Below are 26,354 nucleotides of genomic sequence, written 5' to 3' on the forward strand. Positions count from 1 at the left end.
TACTAGTCCGAAATCACAATCCTGTCTAGGGAAGAGCAGCTATCTTTAGTTGACTATACATAGGATTAAAGAATATCACTCAGAAAGAAGGGAGCTGGCAAAGGAACAGGGAACAGCCAGTAAAATTTCACCTAAATGAGATGAAGTTGTAGTCTTCAAAACCAAGCTTTAAATCAATATAGAAAGGAACAAGTAAGAGGAATGATATGTGAACCAGTAGAGAAATTCTACTTTGAATATGGCATAGTAGGTCCTATTTGACAGGAAATGCTGAATGCCCTGGCTTATTTATTGAATAAATAAATATATGTTAAGCACCTGGCATTCAAAGCCCCAAATTTGGCTTTGTTTCAGACACACTTACATTTTGACTATTTGAAATGCTCTTTGTGCTTGAAGAACCCTCACCAGCCCAACAGTATTTTGACTGAGACACTCGGCAAATGAGTGACAACACTACCACTTGTGAAACCTTGCCACTTCCCTGGGGCTCTGCTTAGCTCTTCAGCACAGATTCAGTACTCCCAGATAGTACTCTTTTGGTGAAAAGCCTTCACAGATAAAGAAAAATTAAAGGTGCTTAAAATTTTTAAAGGTAATTTTGTACATATTGAATGCAGATCTCTTGATAGAAAACTCATTCTGGAGAAAGCAAGAAACCTATACAATCCTTTCTATATGGGCAAACTAGGGGGTTTGCAAAAGGCTAAGCATTTCCTCTTTGTGACCAGCAATGTTTCTGGTCTAAGACACCATTCATCTATTAGGTGTGACAGGTTAATGCAAATTCTAAGTGACGGAAATACAATTGTAATGACATAATCGTTTGTTTTGCACACTTATTTTTTTTACCAGATTATATGTTTCTTAAGGACAGGGGCCAATTCTAACTTAAAATTTGTACATATTGCCAGATACACACTCAGAACAGACTATGGTTTGCCCATCAATAGAAAACAGACAGGAAACAACACAAGCCAGTCTGCAGCTAAATTCTAACATCAGTACTACAGACGCATGGAAAGTCATGAGAAGAATTTTCAGTTTCACTATTTTGAAAGATCCTGATGCTCCAATTTTATTATGAAATTACAAGATGAAATATATATAAACTGAGGTTTAATTCCTGAAGGCAACTCAAATTGTTTATGATGAAGACAATCTTATTAAACGTATTGTCGTATCTTCACTTATCCTGTTGTAATGTTAGTGTCACTTCCATACCAGTCAGGTGCTGTTGGTGGCTATATTTGCATTAACAGCCCAAGTATTCTCTAAATATTCATTGCAAATATATTTGAGAAATAACAAGGCAACTCTTTATTGTCTGCCACTTCTACTTCAAATGTATTTTCTTTCCTCTGCTTTCCTATATATCCATCCTATTGGTTAAGAGGTGAATTGCTCTAAAACTAACATTTTAAGAACAATTTTTTTATGGTTTGGCCTTTTAGACAGACACACTCTTTCCCCACATATTTGCAAGCTATGTGCCATGGTTACCTATGCTCTGCAGAATGTGGCACCATATTCTCGCCACCTCCCGGCCATCTGTGAGGTAAGGTAGGGCAGGTGAAGGGGAGGGTGCTGGAAGCTGCTCTAAAATGTCATCAAAGAAATTACTTGTGAATGTTAACATTATGTCTCAGCTACTACCCAAGAGATTATGTTGAAATAAAGTTAATTGGGATTCTCTGGAATTTTATTTTAGGAGAAAGCATTGTTTCAGTCTGAGGTAAATTTTTCTGATGATTTTAATATCCTCTACCCTCTACTGCACAATTTTTTTTAAAATTCCTCCTCAAATCTGGACCACCACATTTGTGTTTCCTACTAAATAAGTGCTCTTACCCATTGTCTACCATCCGTTTCGCAGTTTTAATAGTGAGGATGTTTCCTTACAGAGGGAAATCAACTACATTAAACTGCTGGATATTTCACCTCTCGTGTCCTTACGTAGTCACTTCAGTTACGTTCTCTTTCTTAACTCCTCAGCACTCTTGATCATTCTCTTATTTTCATTTTAAAGTTATATTTCTCAGTAAAGACTTATTGAGTTTCCCAAGAAGGTTAACTGTCAACCTTGGAAAACTTTCAAAGGTTGGAATTATGTCCTAAGATTTCATATCTTCTTCCGTATCTGCCACAGACCTGGATATATTGGAAATGATCAGATTTTATTAGACATTTGATTGATTGATTGACTGGTTGGTTGACTTACTCTTTATGGTATAGAGCACACCAGAGACAACTGTTATTTCAATTTGTTGTCATTCTGTACTCAGTAGATAGATGATCTAAGCACAGTTGAGATAGAATTCTGAATACAGCATAAGAAATGTACTTAACATTATTAGAAATTATGTTATCTAAATTATAATATAGTTTCTATTATATTTTACAACTTCATATAGATTAATGTTTAGTTTTCTTACTTTTAAAAAAGAGAACAACAAAAATAACATGACAAAGGCATAAGAAAATTGTGTAGTCATTCTCTCTCTCTCTCTCTCATACACACAACACATATATTCTCTCTCTCTATATATATATATATCAAATAAACTCCACATGAAACACTGAGCATCTTTGTTGGGGCTTTGACAGCTAAATTAAATTAAAGTTAAATAAAATACCTTGTATTATATATTTAAGATGCCATTCAAATAGTATAGATTTTTCTGCCTGTCATTTAGAATGAATTCAGTACCACAAGTTTTCCATTGAATGAACAGAGCTAACTGAGGGCATCCAAGAAGAAACCTTCGTAGATAATTGGCTAGCTCTGGGAGCTAGTATAGCAAAACATGACTCCAGATTGAATCAAATTCTGGAGCTCTCCTGAAGAGAAGACTGAAGGATGAGAGAGAAAGCTTATATTCCAATTAAGGAATGATTTGTACTTTCATTTTTATCCAACTTTATTATTCTTTTCCTAATATGCAAATGACTTCATTAATATATTAAAGAAAACTTGATATCTGGTTTTATGTATTATGAAGTAGAATAAGGGCAAATTTCCGGAAATTGGAAGAACAATCAGCAGATAAATTAATCAGGATTCTGTCTTCCAATTTTTCTTTTATTTTGAAAGAAAACTATTAGCTTCATGGAGACATTGATAGAATCATCACCATAACATTAAAAATGTGCAAAGAAGTCCTAGGCTGAAAGTTATCTCATATAAAATATAAACACTTCATTGACAATACAGAGATTAAAATGATCTTAAGTGCAAGCAAACATAATTGTATTTACATTAAAAAATTAAATAAAATTACATTTAGTAAAGCATCAATTATTTTTGATGTTTGTTGATAGATCACTAAGCTTAAAACTGGTCTCTTTTATTGTCTACCCCAGATGTGTGTTCATTTTTTCTTTCTCTATTTCTCCCTCCCTCCCTCTGTCCTTCTTTTCTTTCTCTCTTTTTTCTTTTCCTTTGGTCTCCATCCACTCATTCTTTATTTATTTTTTCATCATAACCTCTCTACATTTCAACCATGTATTGGGTTCACCATTTATATTTTATTTAATATATACCTTGGTTTCTATTATCTGTCTGCAGCTATGCAATATAATCTCAAAAGGCATAAAAATAGACATATTTAAATACATCTGAGTGTTATGTGACTACAAGGATATTTATCATAAAGTATCCTGCTGGCATACATCACATGTGGTCTATATTATAAGACTTATGTTTATTTTGTAATTCCAAGGCTAGATACTCCAAATCATAGTGCCCTTCTCCCATTCTTTCATCACTCCATCAAACGTTTATTTTATTTTCTTTTATGTCAAATCCCTAGTTCCTTTGAGGGTACTGTCTTACTCATCACTGAATTTTCCATAACATTTAGCATAATGCATTGTACATAATGTGTGCCTACTGTATCTTTGATAAATTAATGATTCATTTATGTTTGATTTCAATGGATAAGATGAGACCAACATTTCAATTGTAAATATTATTTTCTATTTTTCCTATAGGCATACTAACATTACTAATATAGCATAGCCTGAATACTCAACGCTACTTTCTGTTCTATGTGGCAGTGGAATTCTACCTTTCCCTGAATAACCTCACTGTCTACTTTTGCGGATTGTGGCCAAAGAATAGAGGTTCTATAAGGCCTCCAGAGGATTGCAGAGTCCCATTCACTGTAGTGTTTGTGAATGTCACACATAAAAGTTGTTCGGTGCTTAGTATAACAGCCGTAGATGCAGTATCCTACCCTCCCTTACAATTCATCCGACCTCACAATTCAGAAACCAAGGAGGTCCCAATTGACCTTGCCTGGGTTATGAGCTTTGCAACCTGTGTTGCATGCTACTGTTGTATGAAGACATTTCCTTCTATTACTCTGCATTAGAAGCTAGAAATGAAGACATTTACCAAATTCTTAGAACATTGAAGGCATGACAAAGGAAAAAGCAACAGCTCTTCTGAGTAGAGTAACTCAGCCATACCTAACGGTAGCATGGGGTGTTCTCTCTATGAACATAAGTGACTTTCACAGAATGACCTTTCCTTTGGCAAGATGCCTAAGTAGACGACTCTATTATAAATGAAACTCACTGTAGGTATATAACCCAACACATTAATGAGTAGAATTTTTTAAAATGGCATTGTTGTATAAGGAAACATCCAGAACTGAGCCACAGGATTAGCAGTGATTTATGGCTCTTGTTAATTTTTGAAGAGGACTTAAGGAGTAGAGCAGTAGCTTCAAATTCTTCCAGGAGAACATCAGTGGAAAGAGTTGTACTTGTAATTATTCAAGACAACTTGCCAGATGGCATAATTAAAAGTCTTTTATTAAGTAAGTATTCTTATTTGACAGACAGACAAGAGTGATTAACAGGAATTTCTTTTCTAGCTACCCTCAACACACTTCCAATAAATAGGAACTTTCTTCTTCCCTGCCGTGGGCCATGACAGAGCTTATTGGAAAGTTGTCCTTATCATCTTTCTTCTCCCATGTGCTCCCCAGAGGTATTGAGGGTTATCTTGATTACATGAGTCCCAAAAGCCAGGGTGTAAAGCGTTTTTTTTTTTTTTTTCCAATCTACAGCCATCATCATAGTGTATCCTTTTAGTCCTAAAGAACTTATTTTGCAGCTTACAAAACATTGACACATCTTTCTTCTTTTCCCTTTCTACATTAAATGTAAACTTACCTCTCCTCTGCCGTTTACCAGGTTTCTTCAAAGGTAGTGCCTGGGTTGCCATTGAATTTTCCATCATATTTAGCACAAAGCATTCCAAGTATTCTTGGTAAATAGATGAATCATTCATGTTTAATTTCAAAGGGTAATAAGTGGGATGAGATTCAAATTTCAATTTCAAATATTCTATTTTATGAAGTATCTCCATCCACAAAAGCCCAGCTGTGAACTCTAGCCCCTGTCTCTTTTAATCACCTCCACCACTTTCAGTTGATTTTTTTCCAACAGATGTTTTCATGCTCCAGTATTTCTAACACGTCACACACCTGGCATTACAACTACTTTAGCTTGACCAACGGTTCTTCTCCCTAAATCTAATGTAAAATTTAACTCTGGCTTGATCCACAGAGCTGCAAGGGGAAATGTCATTTGTTTCTTCTTCTCTTTATCCCTACAGGACTCTAACCATAAGTCTAAAGTTTGGGAAAAAATGCTAAGGAATGTGGAGTCAAAAGAGGCTTGGAGGTATAACTTTGAATAAGACAGTCATGGCTGATACAAATGAGATGACAATCCAAATGGATATCAGAAGGAGGGGGGATGCTGTGGTATATGCCAGGAACTGGACTACATCACTGAAATACCAGAAATTTAAGGAAGATAAGAGCAAAGGGAAGTTAATAAAAGCAGGTAGACAGAAGGGAGGCCTGGAAAACTTCTAAAAACCATGTTGCTGTCAACGCTGAACATTTTGAGTAGACACGATTTTATACACCAAACATAGGATAGATTTAAGCACCAATAAATCACCCACAAGTACTTGTGAAAATATTTTTCAGGAGCACCATATGTATTCTTATAAGAACTGAGGAAAATGACTGGAGAAATATTTATGAAGCAGGAAATTACAAAAATAAACCTGAATTTGAGATTCTTTGAGAAACAACATCTAAAATGCAAATAGAAAACCTACTAAAATGTTTTAGTTTTTCTGATACTGACTACCATTTTTTTTTTTAATTTTCAATTCCACTAAGGAGTTGCAATTAGGTACATTCAGAAGCAGAACTGCCAGTTTAATAGTGGAATTTGGGGATGGTCATGTTCAACTTGTTCTGAGGCCCCATCAAAAAAAAAAAAAAAAAAAAAAAAAAAAAGACAAAGCAAGTGAAAGGACTATTGACTGAAATCTTGGCTTTCATTTGTTTCCTATTTTCCTACTGCTTTATTTTCAAATAGCTTAAAAACTATTAAAAGATCATGATGCGCTTTGTGTCTAGGTAGAATGAAAAATGCCTCCTTGCATTCTACCTATCCAAAGTTATCACCTATGGCCCTCACCTGGAACATAGTGTGTACCACTGGCAGATGCACAAAATGTGGTGTAATTCTCAGTTTCCCAAGGACATAATGTGATCTCTGGTTGAATATGGTGATCAAGTACCTGCATTTGCCTCTATTTCTCTAAAATGTGAGAGAATAAAAACAGAATTAAACCCATAAACCTGAACAGAAAGAGAAGGGAAACAGAATCATTATCCAACATTAGATTTTGAGGCACTATTGAGAGATGAAAAATAAATGGGAACTATATATTTGAATGAAGAATGTTGATGAATCTCAGTCAAAAATTAGCATAAAAAGAAATGGCAGGAAAAGAGGGAGCTAATCTTTCAAGCAAACCCCAAAGGGTTTTGAAAAGAATTGGTAGTCATGGAGGGGTGGAATTAAAAAAGGGTGCAAAATTGGTAGGGGAGTCTGACTAAAATTCTGGCCTAGGAACGAAAAGCCAATCAGCTGTTTACTCCTCTCCTCTCTCTCTCACGTTTCTGGATATAAGAAGGATACAAAAAAGGTCACATTGATTTTAAGCAAAATAAAACCAAGCAAAATGACAATAACCATCATAACACAAATGATGACCTCTTCATTTAAAAAATGTAATGCACTGAATGGGGTGGACTAGCAGCACTAGTGGGTGCTGACTGTGATCACAAGAGTAAATTTCTGCCTGCTCTGGCAATCCCTTATTAAGAGCCTGACATCTTAGTGATTTATATGTCTAGCTGGCCAGGTCAGATTCCTGATTGAAGAAGAAATTTTGTGGGGAAACAAGCCTACCAATACCACAGTAGAGACATTTAGTTCACTACCTGGAAAAGTCAGCCCAATACCTCTTGTTTTGAATATGCTAAATATAACCTATAATCACTTGGGCATATAAAAAAGCAGCATCAAAATGAGAAAATAAGTAGATAAAACAATTATTGTGAAAACAGAAATAACTCATGAAAGAGAAAGAACTAAAAAAGAGAATCTAATTAGTCTTTTCAGAGAGATTGGAACGATATCACTGAAAAGTCAATAAAACAAAGTGAAGGAAGTCAAAATGGACATAGAACAAAATGGACAATGAGGCAGAAAATATGATGAAATATACAAAGTATAAAAGAAAAACAACCTGGTAAACTCAACATCTAATAAATATGAGCTCTGAGAGAAGAAAGCAGAAAATAGGAAAGAGGAAATAAGCAAAATAACATACAGGAAAAATGTGCATATCTGAAAAAATACATGAGTTTTTCTATTTAAAGATAACTTCAATTACACAAATCCACGAATGGAATAAAATCAAACAAACCCATCTCCTACTCCTAAAAATATCATCAGGCAATTTCAGAACATACAAAACAAACAAACAACAACAACAAAAAAAACCAGCCATCTCAAACTTTGCCAGTTGCTTTGGCAGAGAAATGAGACCTTAGCACTCAAATGCCCAGATATGATTATAACTCACTTTCCTCTTCTTCAATTCATTTGCCAAAGGTAGTCACCTGCCTGCATCAAATACACAAGGTCTAGAAAGCTCAATTACCCCATGTGCATAGAAGAGAAAGAGAAGGAAATATTACTTGGTAAAAGCACCTAAAATGTCTGCAATCCTTGCTTCTACATGACTTTATTAAAAAGTATGTACATAGAGTTCTAGGATAACAAGAGTAAAAATTGAAAAAAATATGGAGAAACATGTTAATTTTACAAAGAGTAAATCAAAAGATATGGGTAAGAACTAACTTTTATGTTATATGTATAATATGTATAGTGATAAATTATAAATAACATAAAATATACAATTTTGACCATTTTTAAGTTTGTGATTAGGTGGCATAAAGTACATTCAAATTGTTTTGCTGCTATCTCTACAATTCATTTCCAGAACTTTCGTCTTCCCAAACTAAAACCTTATAACCACTAAATTACAATTTCCTATTCATATCTTTCTATAGTTCCTAGCAAACGTTATTCTTTTTTGTCTCTATGAATTTGTCTACTTTAGGTATAAGTAGAATTATATAAAATTTGTCCTTCTGTATCTGGTTTATTTCACTTACCCTAATGCCTTCAAGGTTCATTTATGTTGCAGCATGTGTAAAATTTCACTCTTTTTTAAAAGGCTGAATAATACCTCATAAATATGAAACACTTCACAAATGTACATGCCATCCTTGAGCAGGGGTCATGCTAATCTCTATATTATTTCAATTTTAGTGTATATGCTACTGAAATGAGCACTAAAGATTTTTTTAAAATTGTTTAATAGCAATGATAATCAATTGAAAATCTAATAATAGGCGGGGCATGGTGGCTCAAGCCTGTAATCCCAGCACTTTGGGAGGCCGAGGCGGGTGGATCACGAGGTCAAGAGATCGAGACCATCCTGGTCAACATGCTGAAACCCCGTCTCTACTAAAAATACAAAAAATTAGCTGGGCATGGTGGCACGTGCCTGTAATCCCAGCTACTCAGGAGGCTGAGGCAGGAGAATTGCCTGAACCCAGGAGGCGGAGGTTGCGGTGAGCCGAGATCGCGCCATTGCACTCCAGCCTGGGTAACAAGAGCGAAACTCCGTCTCAAAAAAAAAAAAAAAAAGAAAAAAAAAGAAAATCTAATAATAGAGAGGAAGATTAAAAGTAAGGGTCATACATATGAGTTTAATATTTCTCTCCATCAGATAGGAAATGGTACTACCTATATGTTATAGATCAAGAGTCATATTAGCACCTTGAAAGAGATATGGATGTTACCTCTACAAGAAGCAATTTTTTAAAAACAACAACAACAACAAGGAATTATCTTTGGAACAGGGACTACTAGGTAGTTATAAAGGCAGAACAAGAGAGAGTTTTATTTTAAGGCATTCTGCATTTCTGGTTTCATTATACATGCAGACACACACACACACACACACACACACACAGAGTCATAAACAGTGTCTCCAACTACACTACTACTTAATAACCAGAATTGTAACCCAGTACTCTTCACATTTAATTGTGTCTATTTTTTTTATGACACCAGAGTGACTCTCCCAAAACACTTTCATGAAGACTCTGCCAACCTGAAGTAATCAAAAAGATCAGAATCCAGTTTTAAAAAGTTTATTCAAGCAAAAAGCAAAAATCTGGGAATGGGCATTAGAGAGTCACAGATTCCAGAGAAATGGGGTCAGTGATCCAAAGTTAAAAGTTAGGCTCTTGCTTATATAGGCAGAAAACAAAGAAATTTGACAGGAAAACAAAATGTTCTATAAAAGATTGGTTTATAAGTCACAATAATTTAATTAGTACAGTCAGTCTTTTCCATACAGCTCATTTTCATTTCATTTCCAGTTTGAAAGCGTATATATAACATTCCATCTAAAGACAATATAATGGCCATGAAGCCTTTGTGTGAGAACGGTGAGAGGGAAATTAATCTATAATGAAGATCAACAATAAAGGTAGAAAGGATCTTCCCCAGAATCCTTCAGTCATTTATAATATTTTACAAAATAATGAAGGCAAGAAAGAAGGCTTAATCTATAATCAGAGAAACAAAGCTACAACCGCCTTGGTTACAGCTGCCTGTCACATAAATCAGGCCCCATAATCACGTTTCTTTAAGACTCAAAGCAATTTACAGTTCCGGGAGCTTAGATTTTAATTCACTTATGTTCACAGTCCTTATTGCCATAGACAACAAAACCACATAGAAGAGAACGTAGGAAAATACATGGAAATGCATAGCAGTAGCCTGGCTCCAGAGTTCCCTTTTCTCCTTACTTTCATGTAGGACTCCTCATGTTACTAATGTTACTCTTTTCTGCAGCAGTATCCTTTCATTACTATAACTGCTACTGCTACAGTTCCTTTAAATGAGATCTATATGCTTCTTTTTGCACTGGCCTTGTTACTTACTTGTGTTTTGGCTCAGAAAACAATACCATAAAGTGAAAGCCTCAGAAGCAGCCTCAGAAACAAAAGTTTTTCTCCCATTCTTCCTCGAGGTTAGCTATAGAAAACAATTCCTTTTCCCCAAGGGGGGCCATAGAAACAAGGATGGCTTTTCCCCAACGGTAGCCATAAGACTTAAGAACATCACTCTAACTTTCCCTCTACACTATCTGTGTAAAAACTTGTCATAAAGAAATTATCTGACCTGCCTTGTTTGACTGTGGGTCATAAGATCCCTATTCCAGCAGTCCTGCCCCATACCCAGAAGAAAATAATGCATGTTCAGAGATGCCAAGAAGTATCTCCATAGTCAGACTTGCTGGTTTTCCCCACTCAGTCTATTAGCATTAGATCATACCCTTTTTGTCCAGTCATATTTCTACATAGCTGTCCATACTTTGTTGGATCTAAGCAAAAAAATGAACAATTTTCTCTATATCTTTGGGTCTTCATTCTGAAGGATCCCATGTTTACATGTTAAATAAATTTGTATCCCTTCTATTCAATTACTCTCCCTTTTGTGAGTTGATTTTTTGGTGGAACTTCAGAGGACCAAGGGAAGAGCTCTCCCCTCAATGTTTTTCAAAGGCCCATTCTTGTTCAGCACAATTTCCACATTAACCTCAGAGCTCACCTGTGTCAGGGAAAGGCTTCAGCACCCAGAGACTTGTGTAGTGGCCATTATTGCTGTGTAAATAAATAGTGCCCATGCATTCTCTGGTGCCCTGCCCTTTTCTTAGCCATTCAGAGACAGTCACACCTAGTTCATGTTTATCTTCCTGACTAATTTGAAAGCCTGAGCTCCTCTTAGCAATGTTGCCGCTGTCAGAAGCTTACAGTGGAGCTCCTGAATCCACAAGATGGGTACATCCTCTGTGTGATTGCATCTAGGCAACTGAAATATAAGCACATGCATGCCAAATTTTGACAGATGGAGGGAGATATCACATTACATCCTCAAATGGACTAGGGAAATTATTTAAACTAAGACTATGCTCAGTTTTACAGAGAAAATTGTGATGTTTCAAGCAAACAAAAGAAACCTTCTGACCTGAAGTCCACAATAGGGTCTTCTCAAATATAAGTGTTTTTTTCTCCTTGAAGTTTTGTATTTTGATGTTCTTCTGATGTCAATTATCATCTTTGCTATTACTATTTTTTGCAAATGCAGAAATCTGAATTTGCAGGTGATGAAGGGTAGCTGTAGGATTTTCTATATGCTTCACTTGTCAAATCACATTTTCAGTATTTTTTCCAGTTCAAGATTCCATACATTAGAAAAGAAAGCTAGAAACCTCAAAGATAAAATCTACTGTGATCATATGGCAACTGAAAGTCATATTAAATAAGAAATTCTTAAGGAAGATGGAATGCGCAACCTGGAACAAAGAGGAGTAAGGACACGGTGAAATTTAAATGTGTTAAATTAGGAGCTAGAGGCATATGTGTGTGTTCCCAATATGTAGAGTTCTGTAATCAAACAAAACTGGGTTCAATTTTAATGCTCCATCTATGAGTTTCCTGATCCTGGCGAGGTCATTCTAGCACTCTATGTTTCAATCCTTCCTTCTTTAAAATAGTAGCAAATCATAATCCCTATAACCTGTAAGTTTTGTTGTGATAAATAAGAACTTAAACACATGCAAATTTTTTTACATGCCTAGCACATAGAAAAAAAGTTCTGTTACTCATCAGCCTCATCATTATTACAATTACCACTGTTTCTTCATACATCATTATTATTATTCCAAAGGGGAAAGCAAATACTAATGAATGAATGTCCTAGCTCAATAAAAGGAAGACTTTCTTAACAAATGAAACAAATAACCATGGGATGGAGAGTTCAATAAAATAATGAGCTTCCAATGGCCATCTCGCAGGAATTCTGTAATTAAAAGGAGTTCTTGCATTAAGAAGTAGGTTACACTTGATGATCATTAAGGTTCCTCTTACCTTTCAGATAGAATGTAATGATTAAGTTCACACAGCTCATTAGTGCCAGTAAGTTTGGGGGTATCAATGTGGTCCCAAACTGTTCTTTCTTCTGGTTAATAAAGAGAGATATTGGTCAGGGAGTTTCCAGTCACTACTCTGCACAATGCTGCCAAGCAAAGTTGCTTCTTGCAGCCCGCTAGCAGGCAGGCCTCATTCTCCTTTTCTTTTTTCATCATGAAAGGCTTAGAAAGCAGAGTCTGCCTGTTTTCCCCTCTACTCCCCCAAGAAAATGACAAAATGACATTCTTTCCCACTCTCTGTGAAATGATTTCTGTTAGCAGCTCTGGAAAATGCTGCAAAGATGTGAGTGAAATGATGGCAGGATTTGTTGACAAGAAGGCAAAATGATGGAATTCAGAAAAAAAAAAATCACCACATTAGTGGCTGAGGGGCCTCTGGGTTCCATATGTCCCTTTCTCCTTGGGGCTGGGGTTGTCTCAGAGTCATCTCCAGGGGACAGCAGTCTTATTTTAAATGACTCAGTCAGTGGGGATTCTAATAGAGTCTAATGGATCTCACCATTAACAATTTTTTTTACGTTCAGCCTCAATTTTTCCTTTGATTAATTTAATCTATTTTTTTTCATTAGATGATGGCAGTAATTTTGAAACAAAGGAAAGCATGAAAATTTGAAAGAAAGTCGTTGTAAATTCTGCATGAAATGCTTTTATTTTTGTAGCAACACAGAACATAATAAAAAAACATCTTTCAGGTCTGGGAGCAGTGGCTCATGCCTATAAATTTTAGCATTTGGGGAGACCGAGGCAGGAATATCACTAGAGCCGAGGAGTTTGAGACCAGTCTGGGCAACAGAGCAAGACTTCATAGCTATAAAAAATTTAAAAAATTAGCTGAGGTTCGGGGGTGAAGGGTAGTGCACACCTGTAGTCCTAGCTACACTGGAATTCAAGGTGGGAGGATCATTAAGTCCAGGACTTCGAGGTGACAGTTAGCTGTGAGGGTGCCACTCCACCCAACCCTCCAACAGACCTAGACCCTATCTCTGAAAGGAACAAAAAGTCTCTGACCTGGAAGTCTACTGGATGAGCACATTCCTGTCCGTGAGGCTGTGCTTAGAGGGATCCAAATAAATGTTACCTGCCTACCCAAATCAGGCCAGTGTGTGTGTCCGCCATTATGTTGGGGTCACCACCTGCAGAAGTCTGACTCAGCGACGGATGAATAAATGCACTCTCACATCATTACAGTGATTAGAGTGGGCCAGGGATGGCCATTGGCTGCTTTCAGAGGGTGAAATACAACCAACCAACCAAGACCCTCTGACTTTCATTCATAACAAAGGTTCTAAGTTAACACACTTGTGGATGATTAACATGGTTAAGAGAATATTTTTATGACTGGTAAAAGCTTTAGGTTCCGGGTCCCAGAGTAAATGCTATTAACAGGTAATTCCCCTTTGATCTTCCCTGGAGAGAGGGCCACCCAGCACAAAATTAACATGACTAAACAGAATGGAGACAAATGGGTATGGGGTAAGGCCTTTGATCAGCCTCTATCTCTTTCCTATGCTAATGTTAATGAGGTGGCTGCCTTCAACCTGCCTCAATAAAATCTTTTGGCCTTTCAGAAGGTTTGAGACTATAGTCTACAACTTTCCCTAAATATTTTCCATAATATTTTGCCACTACCCCGAGTGAATAGCAACAAGTGTGCTGAACCTCACTCTAGACTATTCTAGACTTTTTTTTTTTTTTTTTTTTTTTTTTTTTGGTTACACTAGAAAATACTTGAAGTTGTTACATGAACCAGTGAGAGGATTAATGAAAAACATATCACTCTAAGGGGCATAGTCAGTATGAGACAGACATGGTAGTTGGGTCAAAGATTTGTAATTTGTGACTGTGCCACAATAGTTTTAGACAATTTACTTATCTCTCAAAGGCTCAATTTTTTGTCCTGTAAAATGGCTGTGATAATCTGTACTTCACAGAGTAGACCCACATCAATTTTTGAAAAGTACCTGGCATGCATAAAATGTGTCAGAAGTCTAGCACTCCATAAAGATTAAAAATAATTATTGCTTCCTTGTTGTGAACTAGGTTATCATAGATATAAGTGTGAGATTTGAGGAAGATTTATTGAAAATGTTTTAAGACTACTGAAATCCAACAATAATAGGCAGAAGGTAATTAATTGTGAATTTACATAAGACCGAAGAAAGGGAAATCATTTAAGAACAAAGTAATAAAGTAGGATTCCAGAAATTTTCAATCTTGGTATTCCAGGGTGGAAGGAGGATTTAAAAAAAAAAAAAAAAAAAAAAAAAGTTGCATTTCAGGTAGGGAAACACATGGAGCTTTAAGTTGAGCATGGGGTAATGAAAAAATTATCTGATTTAAACAAACACCAGTACTGGAAAATGAGTAGATAGAAAGAGAGAGATATAACAGGTCGGGGAGGGCCAGGATGGCAACTGTGTAAGAACTGCCAGGCAGGCAACATCAGACTCTGAGACATTCCCTTTTGAAAATGCTCACATCTCCTGTAAAGAAGCCACTGGTGTGTATCCTAAGAAATATTACAAGTGTATTACCTTGTGTCACAGGCATGAAATGCTGTGTGTCTAATATAAAAGCGTTCAACTTGGAATCATGAGATATGATTTAAGATTTCTTTTTGGCCAGAAAAACCTAGGCAAGTTATTTAAGTTTGCCTAAGTCGCCTAACTTCTTTGTGCCTCAAATTTTTTATCTGCAAAATGGGTATGATGCTAGTGCACTGTACATAATGATGTTATAGTGAGAAAATAAGGTATTGTATGGAAAGTATTTCACACAGCTTCTGGGACAAAGGAAGAACTCAGTCAATGTTGTATTAAAAGAAATTCAAACACACACAAACTCTTAGCAGGTTAAGCCAATCACTTTAAACACAATCATATATCACAGAACCAAGAGTAGCTTCTAAAACAATGCTAGTGAAATTCTCTAACGCAGTGACTAGCAACTGGTTATGTTGACTGTCATGTGTATGTGGAGATGAGTATGATGGTAGGGCAGGCTTACTGCAAAATTTGCAGTAATGCTTACTATAAAATTTGGGATATGTGGTTTCAGTACTCAAAAACAGTTCCATATCCTACTGAATGCGAAATTCCATATTCACATTCAGTAGAATATGGAATTGAATAAAATGACAGAGGATAAAGACCAGAAAAACATTTCATAGGTATACATGGTAAGTGGACATTGAGAGATTTTATTAAATGATGTTTGCACAAAAATAATTTGCTCTACGAATTTTCTGTTGCTTGCACTTTCTAATAATAATCTAACCACGTTGTTCCTGACCTAGGCAGTGCTCACCTTTCCTGGCACATGTTTTTTCCTCATTCACCAGACTTTTCTTGGCCCATGAACGTGATTGGTTGGGTTTGTTAATTCACTACACAAATGTTTTGCTGAAGATAAGATTCTAAGATCTGTTGTAAGGCAAATAATATCCTTATGTTTTAAGTAATAAAATCAATCACCAATAGAGAGCAAACCATGTTTTATCTGAATCCCTGCCCCCACTCACCCCCAACTCCCGAAGGATTTATTCATAGGGATAATACTTACCTATAGGAAATTAGCCCTGTCTCTGCTTTGCTGACTCTGGCCAGTAAAGCCCTGTGCAAATGAATTTAGAGATTTTCTCAGCTTGTGTTCATATGCTACAAAAGGGAAATAGCCCAAATTGCACCTACTTGGGTCTGAATTATTGACTTCAGCTTTGAAGTGCAAATGAGCTGAATGAAAACATACTTAGGCTGCAACACAGAAACTGTTCTTACTAGCTCACTGATGGTGTATTAACTGTCTTATATGGAAAGTCTTGTATTTCAATGGATTTGTAGTCCCCTGGTCCAATTATCCTACAGATGGAGGCAAATGCCATCCACTGTACGAACCAGTCAATAGTGGTCTTTTCTTATAATTATTTACTTTCTCTTTTTTCTTGCAATTATAGTTACTGGATCACCCATAAAATAGTTCTTTCGTGGTTTATCAGCCTTGCTACTTCTAAAACTAGACTTATAGACTTGAGTTAGGAAAATGAACTGCTATAAACAACTTCTCAGTAGGCTAAAATCATCTGTATTTATTGTGAATGCAAACCCTTTGGAAATTTCTAATCACCATAATCCATCTATATAAAAATAATCCTTGACTAAATGAATATGTCTGGAAGGAAAAATAAACAGAGCAGTTACACAATCACACAAATGTCATGTGTGAACAAATGAAGAAATCTTCAATATTTTGCAACTTCAAAAACAGCAGCCTTTTATGGAGCTTAAATATGTACTATTGATTTTGGAAAATTATACTAGAAATTTTGGTAACTTTTTCATGAAATCATAGATATTTAAATGAATAAATATAGTCTTTGTTCATCACTTCCAAATTGTATCATCTTAAATCATGTTTCAGGCATAATTGAGAGGCTCTGCATCAAGATGTCCCCAGAAAAATCCTTCAGTTACATTCCCACAGTAGAATTTATTTCTGAGAAGGGTTCACTTCTATGTTGCAAGAGGGACAGATAAGAGCATCCATTTATGTTAAAAGCATCATACACATTCCTCTGGTAAGATTACGAATTTTAACAAATCACTCATTTATCTTCACTATTCTTGCAAGGGAACTTTATCCTAGAAATAATGCTTAGAGCTTTTAGAGAGGAGAGAAAGGAACCAGAATGAAAGAGAGATAAATAAGGTTGCATCCATTTTTCCTTTCTCAGGCTCCTTTGTTAAGGACATTATTTTAAAATTCTCACAAAAATTTTACTTCTTGTCAGAATCAAAAGGCAAGAAATTAAAAAGTATCCACTTTTTTTTTTTTTTAACACAAAGCTTTTTTTCTCCAGAAATAGCCCTGGGGGGTGTTTAGATGTAGACTCTAACATTGTATACCCCAATAATAACACAAAGGATGGGTCTGAGACTAATGAAATGTAGAAACGCTCTTCAGAATTTATTGTACTTTACCCAATAACTTTAACCATTTCTCTCATGGCATATTCACGCATAGAAGGAAGAGAAGAACAAGATTCATTGAATTGAATTTCCAATTGCTCATAAACAAAGGACAGAACAAAGAGGTCTTGCTAGCCAGCGAATGAACTAATCAAACTCCAAGTAATTAGCAGGTATCAGTTCAATGGTGCTGAAGTTTGAGCTCCTTAATAAAGGGGTAAAATTATCACGCTATGGGAACCAAATGAGAGAGTAGGAAAGAAGATGAAGCCATTTGACTATAAAATTGTATCTGAGCCATTCTCCTAGATTAGATAGACCTAAAATCCCACTTTTTGCAGCTTTAAAATGGTTTCAGAAAAGTTTTTATTATTATCATTGTTCAATTTCATGCGTCTCTGCACTTGAACTTCCAGCCAGGAGCAGGAGTTGAACTGCCAGAAACGCTGTGAAGAGGCTATTTTTTGTGGCATTTCCAGTCAATATTTTCAGACCCAGGAGGTTTGAAGGCACATCCAAACTTTTGAGTACTAATATGATTTGAACCTCTGAGTCTTTTGAGATTTTTCTTTCCCAATCAGAACCAAATTATGAGCTAAGGAAGTAGAAAAATGGAATACAACTTCAGAAGTTATTTTCCATACTGGATTCAATATCTGCAGCCCTTCCAAATTCTGTTATGTTTCTTCTCTACTCTGAACATTAAATATAATGTCTGTAAAACTAATTATGATGTGTATTATCAAAAGTGACCAATGTTTCTTGTGAATAGCCTCTTTGTGAAATTCTAATCTCTATTTGAATAAGTATTCAGTTTAACAAGGAAATGTATACACTTAATGATCACTATAGAATAGCTGTGTTCCATACAGAACATATTAAATTATCATTTAATTTATCTGGCATTATAAGGGGGTGGGTATTTTCCAGATAACCAGAAACTAGTTTCTCAAGTCAAACATGAGCTTATTTCGATATAGTGCGATAGAGATCTTTCTAAGCTGTTTCATCACAGAGAATGCTAAACATCGTTTAGCCATTGCTTGATAACTCACAATTACCCCTATGATTAATTCAGTTCTATCTGAAAATACGTATTTTATTTTTAGTCTGAATATTTTGTAAAACACTTTATTGTTATCATCTATAAATTCTTGCAAATGCCAGTCTACCTGATTCAAACAAAACTTCTTCCCCTTCTCTAATTTCAAACTTAAAATATGTTCTGATATGAACGAGCAGATAATCAAGTGCAGTGTGTTAAATCAAAGTCGTTAAGTGTTGAAAGGAAAGCCCAAGTACCCGCTGTTGATGCCGGAGTTTTATGACAATTAATTTGTGTTGTCAGAGGATTTCTTTTTTTCTGTTTATTTCTAGAAATGGGTTTACAGTCCCATGAGACAGGATTACTGCAAGAGTAATCTCTGCACACATGTATTTAGCAACTACATTCATCACTGATGTGCATCTTAGTTAGGACGCTGGTGGTATAAATGTCATTCTAGACTTTAGAAAAGGAAATTGAGCCCACATGCACAAAGGCAGAGAAGACAGCTGTCTGCAGAATGTGACTGGAGTGATGCTGGAAAGTTCACACCTGCCCCTGGATATCTTGTATAAGGTTGTTTTCAGAATAACCAACCTCAGCTTTTAAGCATAGCATTAGACTTTCTCCACATAGAGAGTCATTATCTTCAAACAGTTAAAAAAATCATGAAGTTTCTGGAGTCAGCTTGAGTTCTAATGCAGGCACAAAAACTTTCTCATTTTTTATCACAAGCAAATAATTTAATACATTTTTTAGGAAGAAAAAAGTTAATTTGTACATTAATATCAGTAAGCCCTATATACATTCTACTGTGTATCAGACATTGTTCTGAATACCTTACATACTGAGTAACTGAATCTTATAAGAGCTCTATAAAGGGGTTTCTACTGGCACACACCTAAATTTCACAGCTAAGAGAACTGATGTGTAGAACTTAAATAACTTACAAGATGCCACATGGCTAGGAGGTGGAGTAGTCAAGATTTGTAACCAAGAAGTGTGGTTTTAAAACCTGTGTTCTTAACCATCAATATATACTATAATTAGGAGAAAATTGAGTAATTTTTTAAATGATTAATATTTTCTTAACTGGGGAAGAAAAGAGAGTTCTGCCCTGTTATATTACCTTCCTTTGTGACCTGCTGAATATGTTTGTCATGCTGATCAGCTATCTCCTTGAAATACCTAGAATCACAGCCAAAGGGAACCAAACACTGTCTGATAAAGATTTTAGGTCTACTGTGCCAGATAACGTGTTGTGAGGAGCAGGGAAAAGACAAGTTCAAAGTAGAGAAAAAGAAGGAGGAAAGGAAAATGGTTCGGAGATTTGCAGTCTGAAGACAGTATAAAAGAGGCAGGCACTCTCTAGAGAAACCAGTGGGCAGAGACTTGAAGTGAGAAGATTGGTAAAAGGATAGAATTTGAGATTTCCAGGAAACTGAAAGTTCTCCATTACTCACTTTTGTCTTACTATGATCTAGATTCATTGTAGGTAAATCTTTACATCCTTCACCTCTCCATCTGTGCAATGATTATGGTACAACAAATGATCAACAAATTTGACATTTCAGCCACACTTAACTCTCCCTGGCAGATATGTGTCTTAATATAAACAAGGTCAGCTTTGTGTTTTTAAAAATATAGATAGAGAACGAACTGATTAATAATTATACTATATATTTACATTGTTTAATTTGGATTTAGAGGAACAAGGCTAGGTATAAAGAAAAGCTTATTACATTTTACTTTTATGTATAAAAGATATTCACACATACACTCACCCTGACTATAGTGTGAAATTATTACAAACCAAAAATAAAATAATTTATATAAATGTGTGTTAGAAATATAAATAATTCTGCATAATTGGTACTACCTCAATGAGATTCTTCTCCTTCACGGCCTGGACAATGCAAATCTATATGTGAAAAGGGATTCTGGGTGAGCTTTTAAGAAAGCATATCAGTATCCAAAACTAACATCCAGAACTTCACCTAACTCCAAGGACATAAATCATACTGTTGTCACTCTAGGGAATAAAAATTGCATTTTGTAAATGCAGTGAAACATGCTCCTTCCTTCTTCATCACCATCCTGATCAAATAACTGTGAAGAACATGACAGTATAATCATGGTCATATGATTGACTGATCAGGAAACAAGACTTATATATATATTTCAGTTCTTTGCCTTACTTTTGTCCTCAAATCTTATTTATTTCATGATAGGTTTTCGATTTACAGTGGGTCTTAGGATAGCCCAAGGAAGATAAACATAATGACAGGGGCCGACATTATAAAGGGTACATCTAATATCTGGGATGGTATGTATATATCTTTTAAAAATGGAACATTTTGTTTACTTCATTTGGAACATATATTTGAAATATTTCATTTGTAGTCAAATTCATAGGAAAAGTCAGGAAAGCGATTGTTAAAAGGTGTTAAAAAGGAAGCTTAAATTTTGTTTGTGGAAAAGTTCTATCCAATTTTTGACATGTGATGTAGTTTCTTTTGTTGCTGATAAATTTTAAATGGCTTATTTTATTGGGGGCATTATTTTGATTTTGAGAGTCTTAAGATAAATGGAAAAAGGGAAAAATAAGGCAGCTTATTAGAAAGCACACTAGGCTGAATTAGGAGGCTCCTGGATTATAGACTCTAATTTCTACGAATGTACTTAGTGCCTGACTTAATTTATTCATGTATCAAATGAGGCTGATAAGCATGTTCTCTCTGAATTTGACAGCCATTCTGAGTATGAACTCAACTAACATCCACAGATCCACTTTTCAGACATACTAGGCATGATCAAAATAGTAATCTCTTATTGTCATTATTCTTAATTCCCAGATCCCAGCTCAGCTACTGACACATAAAAATAGCCAGTAAGGTAGTATCACTATGTATACAAACAAAACATGCAAACAAATAAGAAAACAGTTTATTCACTTAAATGTTTTTGGTAAAATGACAGTTTCAATTCTAGAATATTATTGCCAGAATGTTTAAATAAAGGCAGTATTTCTGATACATTCAATAATGAATTTAACATACTATTTCTAGCTATAGAATCAGGGAACTCATCTTAAAGAATAAACAGTATTTCATAGTTAATCATACTAATACAATGGAAACTGGCATGTCTAAAATATTGGGAAGTGATCTATGGAGTTTTCCAAATATTCTTCTGAGAACCTAATCAGACTTTGAACATATTGTATGAGTTTGATTTTATTCCTTATTTTACCTGCCCTATTCATAATTAAGACTATTACAACATTGATTCCAAATAAGGGAAATACCATGGAGGGAAATATTTATTAGACTTAGTAGAATTTTGATTTTTTTGTATTTTCATCAGAATTATATTCCTTAAAGCAAGGAGAAGTTACCAGAGAAAATCTATAGATGATGTAAAAAAGGATAAAGGACAGTATTCTTCCTGACCTCTTCTTTCCTTATGCTCTCACCTGTATAGGTTTCCCTATCCCATACAGGCACATTTTGCTTCTCATTTGAGTTTCTAAGAACTCTAATCCACAGTTTACGTTTGGACCAAATGGTAAATGGACCATCTGTGAAATGGCTATTTACCACATTGGCCCCAAGCAGAATGATGGGACTAATGAATCTATCAGTTTTAGTAGATTTTCTGCCCACAATGGCTATAGAAGCATAATTTTGTCAGACCACGGTTAGTATAAAACTATCTCCCTATGAAACACAATACTGAACTTAATGGAACGATTTTATGTCTTGATTGTTTACTGTATTTTACACTGTCTTCAGGTATTGTTTTTATTTTGTTTAGTTTGATATGGCGATTAGCTTGCAGCCTTAGCAATCCAAGGACTATTTGGTATATATTGGCTCTGGCTATGTAAGAAATACTAGAGGATTGAGTCGGTGAGGCAAGTGAAAGAGAGTTCCATAGCTGCATTTTTTGGTGTAAAAGTATATTAAAAGGCCTCAAAGGTGAAGTATTGCAGGAAATACTGCCAACCAGGTTGACACTGGTTATTTCAGGGGTTCTCAAATCAAGAGAAGTATATTGCAATAAACCTGGGGTCTTCCAACAAAGCTAAGTTACTTATTCCAGAAAATACTGATTTTCAATGGACCTTTGATGATGAACATTCTATGAGAAATACGAGATTTACTTGGTCAAAAATATATAGCAATTATCTAACATCTTTCCGACCTTGAAATTTGATGGTCCTATGGCCCTCTGAAATGAAGGAAGTGTGGTGGAAAAGAATTGCAAACTATAGCTAGGGAAACTAAAAAGCTAACAATGTTGAAACTATTCTGTGCCTAAATAAGCTTGCCTAATGTTACACTTATGACTGAATTCATCATGGAACTTTATACAATGCAATTGCCTAACTTCAAAGTTCAGATGTTACTTTGTAATGGCAGAATTAATTTCCTTGATTGCTAATCCATCATACCTAAGTGTGATGCATGTGGTATCAAACATGGGTATTTCTCCTATCATGAATTGTGGCATATTGTCACAACCGATAAGGAAATGCAGTAAGAGGAAAAGAAGAGAGGCCCTGATATTGGCAGTTTAGCCTTGTCTTCCCATAAACCATGGCAGGTACCGCCAGAGCCCTCAAAATAAAAGGAGGGGGCCCTTGTGATTCTCACAAGGAGAAAAGACAGGCATCCAGAAACATCAATCACTGGGTGAGCCTTGCTCTCCATTTGCAAAGCTGTTGTTTATTGTGAGATAATGATTGATAGGGTCTAAACAAATGCTCGGAGAAATCACGGAAGGTGCAGGCTCTTTGGAGTGACATTTGGCCACAGGAAATCTGCAGGGAATGGGCCAGCTGGCAATGAGGACACTAAGGAAATTAACAAGAATGCATTTAAGAGAAGAGCAAATAATAAACGGTGGATTAAATGACAGCAAGGTAAAAATGGCAATTATGGATAACAGGTAGACTATGTGCCAGAGAGGAAAGAAAATGGGAAGAAATTGAGGCAATATTAACTATTTGGGTAGGTCTCATTAAGAAAAGGGCATCTTTTAAAGCAACCACTGAATAAAAACAGAACATTCAGTTAGGAGGGCAGAAGATTTAAGAGATAAAGTGTAAATAAAAGGAGTAGGCTTGGAAAATGTAGTTACAAATATAGGCACAACTGGAAAAAGAAAAGACTGTGAATTATTGATATACATGTTTTACTCCATTAAAATTAGATGAAAGAAGGATCAAGAAAGGCAGGAAGACTTGTTTGCCAGCATCAGGATCATGGGCTCTTAAAGCAATCTCAGCATCCAGGTATTACTGAGAAACTTCTGCAGGCTGAGGACGCATAGATAAATATCCATACCATTGACATCATTTTCCTTTTCACTGGAGAAGATGAGAATTGTGCAGGTCAAGCTCCGGGTCAGAACTTTAATACAAGTACTAACTTAACACAGGTTAAAGAAGACTTTTCTCTACTGCATGCCCTGCTTTTTCTAATACCAACTCTTCAGTTTTGATAGCTTTCATCAACAGCAACAATTAGCTCAGCTGTTCTCAACCAGTACCATCTCACCTGTGCTTTAAGCATGAATTATTCTGAACAATCTATTTTCATTGCTAGCTTTTGCATATGGCTTCTCTTTTCTTTGCCATTTATTCCTGGTATCCCTCTGCATTGGGCTTTGTTCCATGCTTCTCCCAAAAAGTGACACCAAGTTTCTTTAACTGATCCCAGTATTGGTTTTATCTTCTTCAAATGAGAAAATGTGCCACCTATACCTAGAGCTATAAATGTTATAAGAGTTAAGCTGTATAAAACTTGGTGCATAGTTCTTGGCTCAACAAATATACCTGTCTTCTGCTGTCTTACATATTTCTTACAGTATTGTGGTTGAGGTGTTGTAATGTTGTTATGAGACATTCTATTATGTGGACAAACAGTTAATGTTTTTAATATAATAAAATAAATAGAGGGGGTTCTATTTTATTTTAAATCCCATTTCTGGCATTGTCATGGCTGACTACTAGTTGACTCTACTTGTCCACAATAGCTCATGGTGTCATATCTATACTGCTTCCATGATTCTTTGGCATGTGAGGTTTCAGTTTGTCCTGTGTGGATGAGTGCTAATGGCTGTATTAGGAGCCATCTTAAGAAACAGTCATGAGAGGGATGTCAGCATGTCCTCTGAATCTTATGTGGAGGCTCACTCATTAGATGGTATTGAGAAAATGGAATGGAATTTAGACTGTATTTTGCTCCATCAAGCCTAAGAGAAATTTTCTGAAAATAGTGGTGGGATTTCTGTTTAACAAATTCTTGTTCTATGTCTTTCATTAAGAAAAAAAGTAAACATAAAATACATACTAATACACATCCTGCTGGAAAGGAGCAAAAAGGAGGTCACAATCAAGCAGGAAAGTCTAAGAAGTTTTTGCACAAACTTCAACTTTTTCCTGTGTGAACTAGGGGGAAAACGCACTTAATATTTTTGAAATTACAGTGGATACACATGGTAAGTAAACACAATAATGAAATTAACATCTTCTTGCCAGCAGAGCATAAGTTATTGAGAGAATTAAATACAGCCTTTACCATGAAAGCTCTTTGGAAATAAAAAAAAAAAATAATAAGGAAGAAAGGAAGAAAAAAATAAAGAAGAAAGAAAACAGTACAGGCATGCATTTTTTATTGGGCTTTGCAGATAGTATTTTTAAAAATAAATTAAAGGATCGTGACCACCCTGTGGTGTGCAAATCTACTGGTGCTAGTTTTCTAATAGCATGTGCCCACTTTGTCTCTATATCACATGGTAGTAATTCTCATAATATACCATATTTTTTCATTATTATTGTACATCTGTTATGCTGATCTATGATCAATGATCTTTATTGTTTCTTTTGTAATTGTTTTAGGGCACCATGAACCCTGCCCATAAAAGACAGCAAATTTAATAAATGCTATACGTGTTCTAACTGCTCCACTGACCAGCAGTTCCCAATTCTGTCTTCCTTCCTTGGGGATTCATTCCTATTTCCTGAGACACAGCAATATTGAAATCAGGCCAGTTAATAACCCCACAATAGCCTCTAAGTATTTAAATGAAAGGAAGAGTCACACATCTATTGATTTCAATCAAAAGCTAGAAATGATTAAATTTCATGAGGAAGGCATACCAAAAGTTGAGATAAGCTAAGAGCCAGGCCACTTACACCAAATAGTTAGACAAGTTATACAAACAGTTTGAAGGAAGAGTAAGTTAGACAGTTAGACAAGAATACAAACAGTTTGAAGGAAACTAAAAGTCCTACTTCAGTAAACACACAAATTACAAGGAAGCAAACAGCCTTATTCCTGACATGGGAAAAGTTTTAGTGAACCAGATAGAAGATAAAACCATCTACAACATTACAATAAGCCAAAGCCAAATCCAGAGCTAAGTCCTAACTCTCTTCACTTCTATGAGGTTCAAGGTGAAGAAGCAAATGTTAATGGAGAAGCTGGAGAAAGTTATCAAGATGATCTAGCTAAGATCATTAAGATCATTGATGAAGGTGAGTACACTAAATAACCTATTTTTTATGTAGATGAAATAATCTTCTATTTGAAAAATATGCCATCTAGGAGTTTTATAGCTGGAAAGAAATCAGTGCTTGGTTTCAAATCTTAAAGGATAGGCTGACTTTCTTGTTAGGAGCTAATGAAGCTGGTGATTTTGAAGTTAAAGCTTATTTACCATTCTGAAAATCCTAGGAACCTTAAGAATGATGTTGAATTTACTCTGCCTATGCCGTATAAATAAAATAACAAAGTCCAATGCCAACACATCTATTTACAGCATGGTTTACTAAATATTTTACACCCACTGTTGAGACCTACTGCTCATTAAA

General features: G+C 35.5%; 1 long non-coding RNA gene and 1 other non-coding gene across 2 annotated transcripts in view; both read right to left on the reverse strand.

Annotated features, from left to right (window-relative positions):
• The window catches only part of LOC141580934 (uncharacterized), a 287,460-nt gene that overhangs the window by 27,142 nt on the left and 233,964 nt on the right, over positions 1-26,354 (reverse strand). The window lies entirely within an intron of this gene.
• On the reverse strand, positions 8,645-8,748 carry LOC120361699 (U6 spliceosomal RNA). The gene has a single exon (XR_005577839.1). It is a non-coding gene; the product is annotated as a U6 spliceosomal RNA (small nuclear RNA).

Source organism: Saimiri boliviensis, chromosome 13, assembly GCF_048565385.1.
Source record: "Saimiri boliviensis isolate mSaiBol1 chromosome 13, mSaiBol1.pri, whole genome shotgun sequence".
NCBI lineage: Eukaryota > Metazoa > Chordata > Mammalia > Primates > Cebidae > Saimiri > Saimiri boliviensis.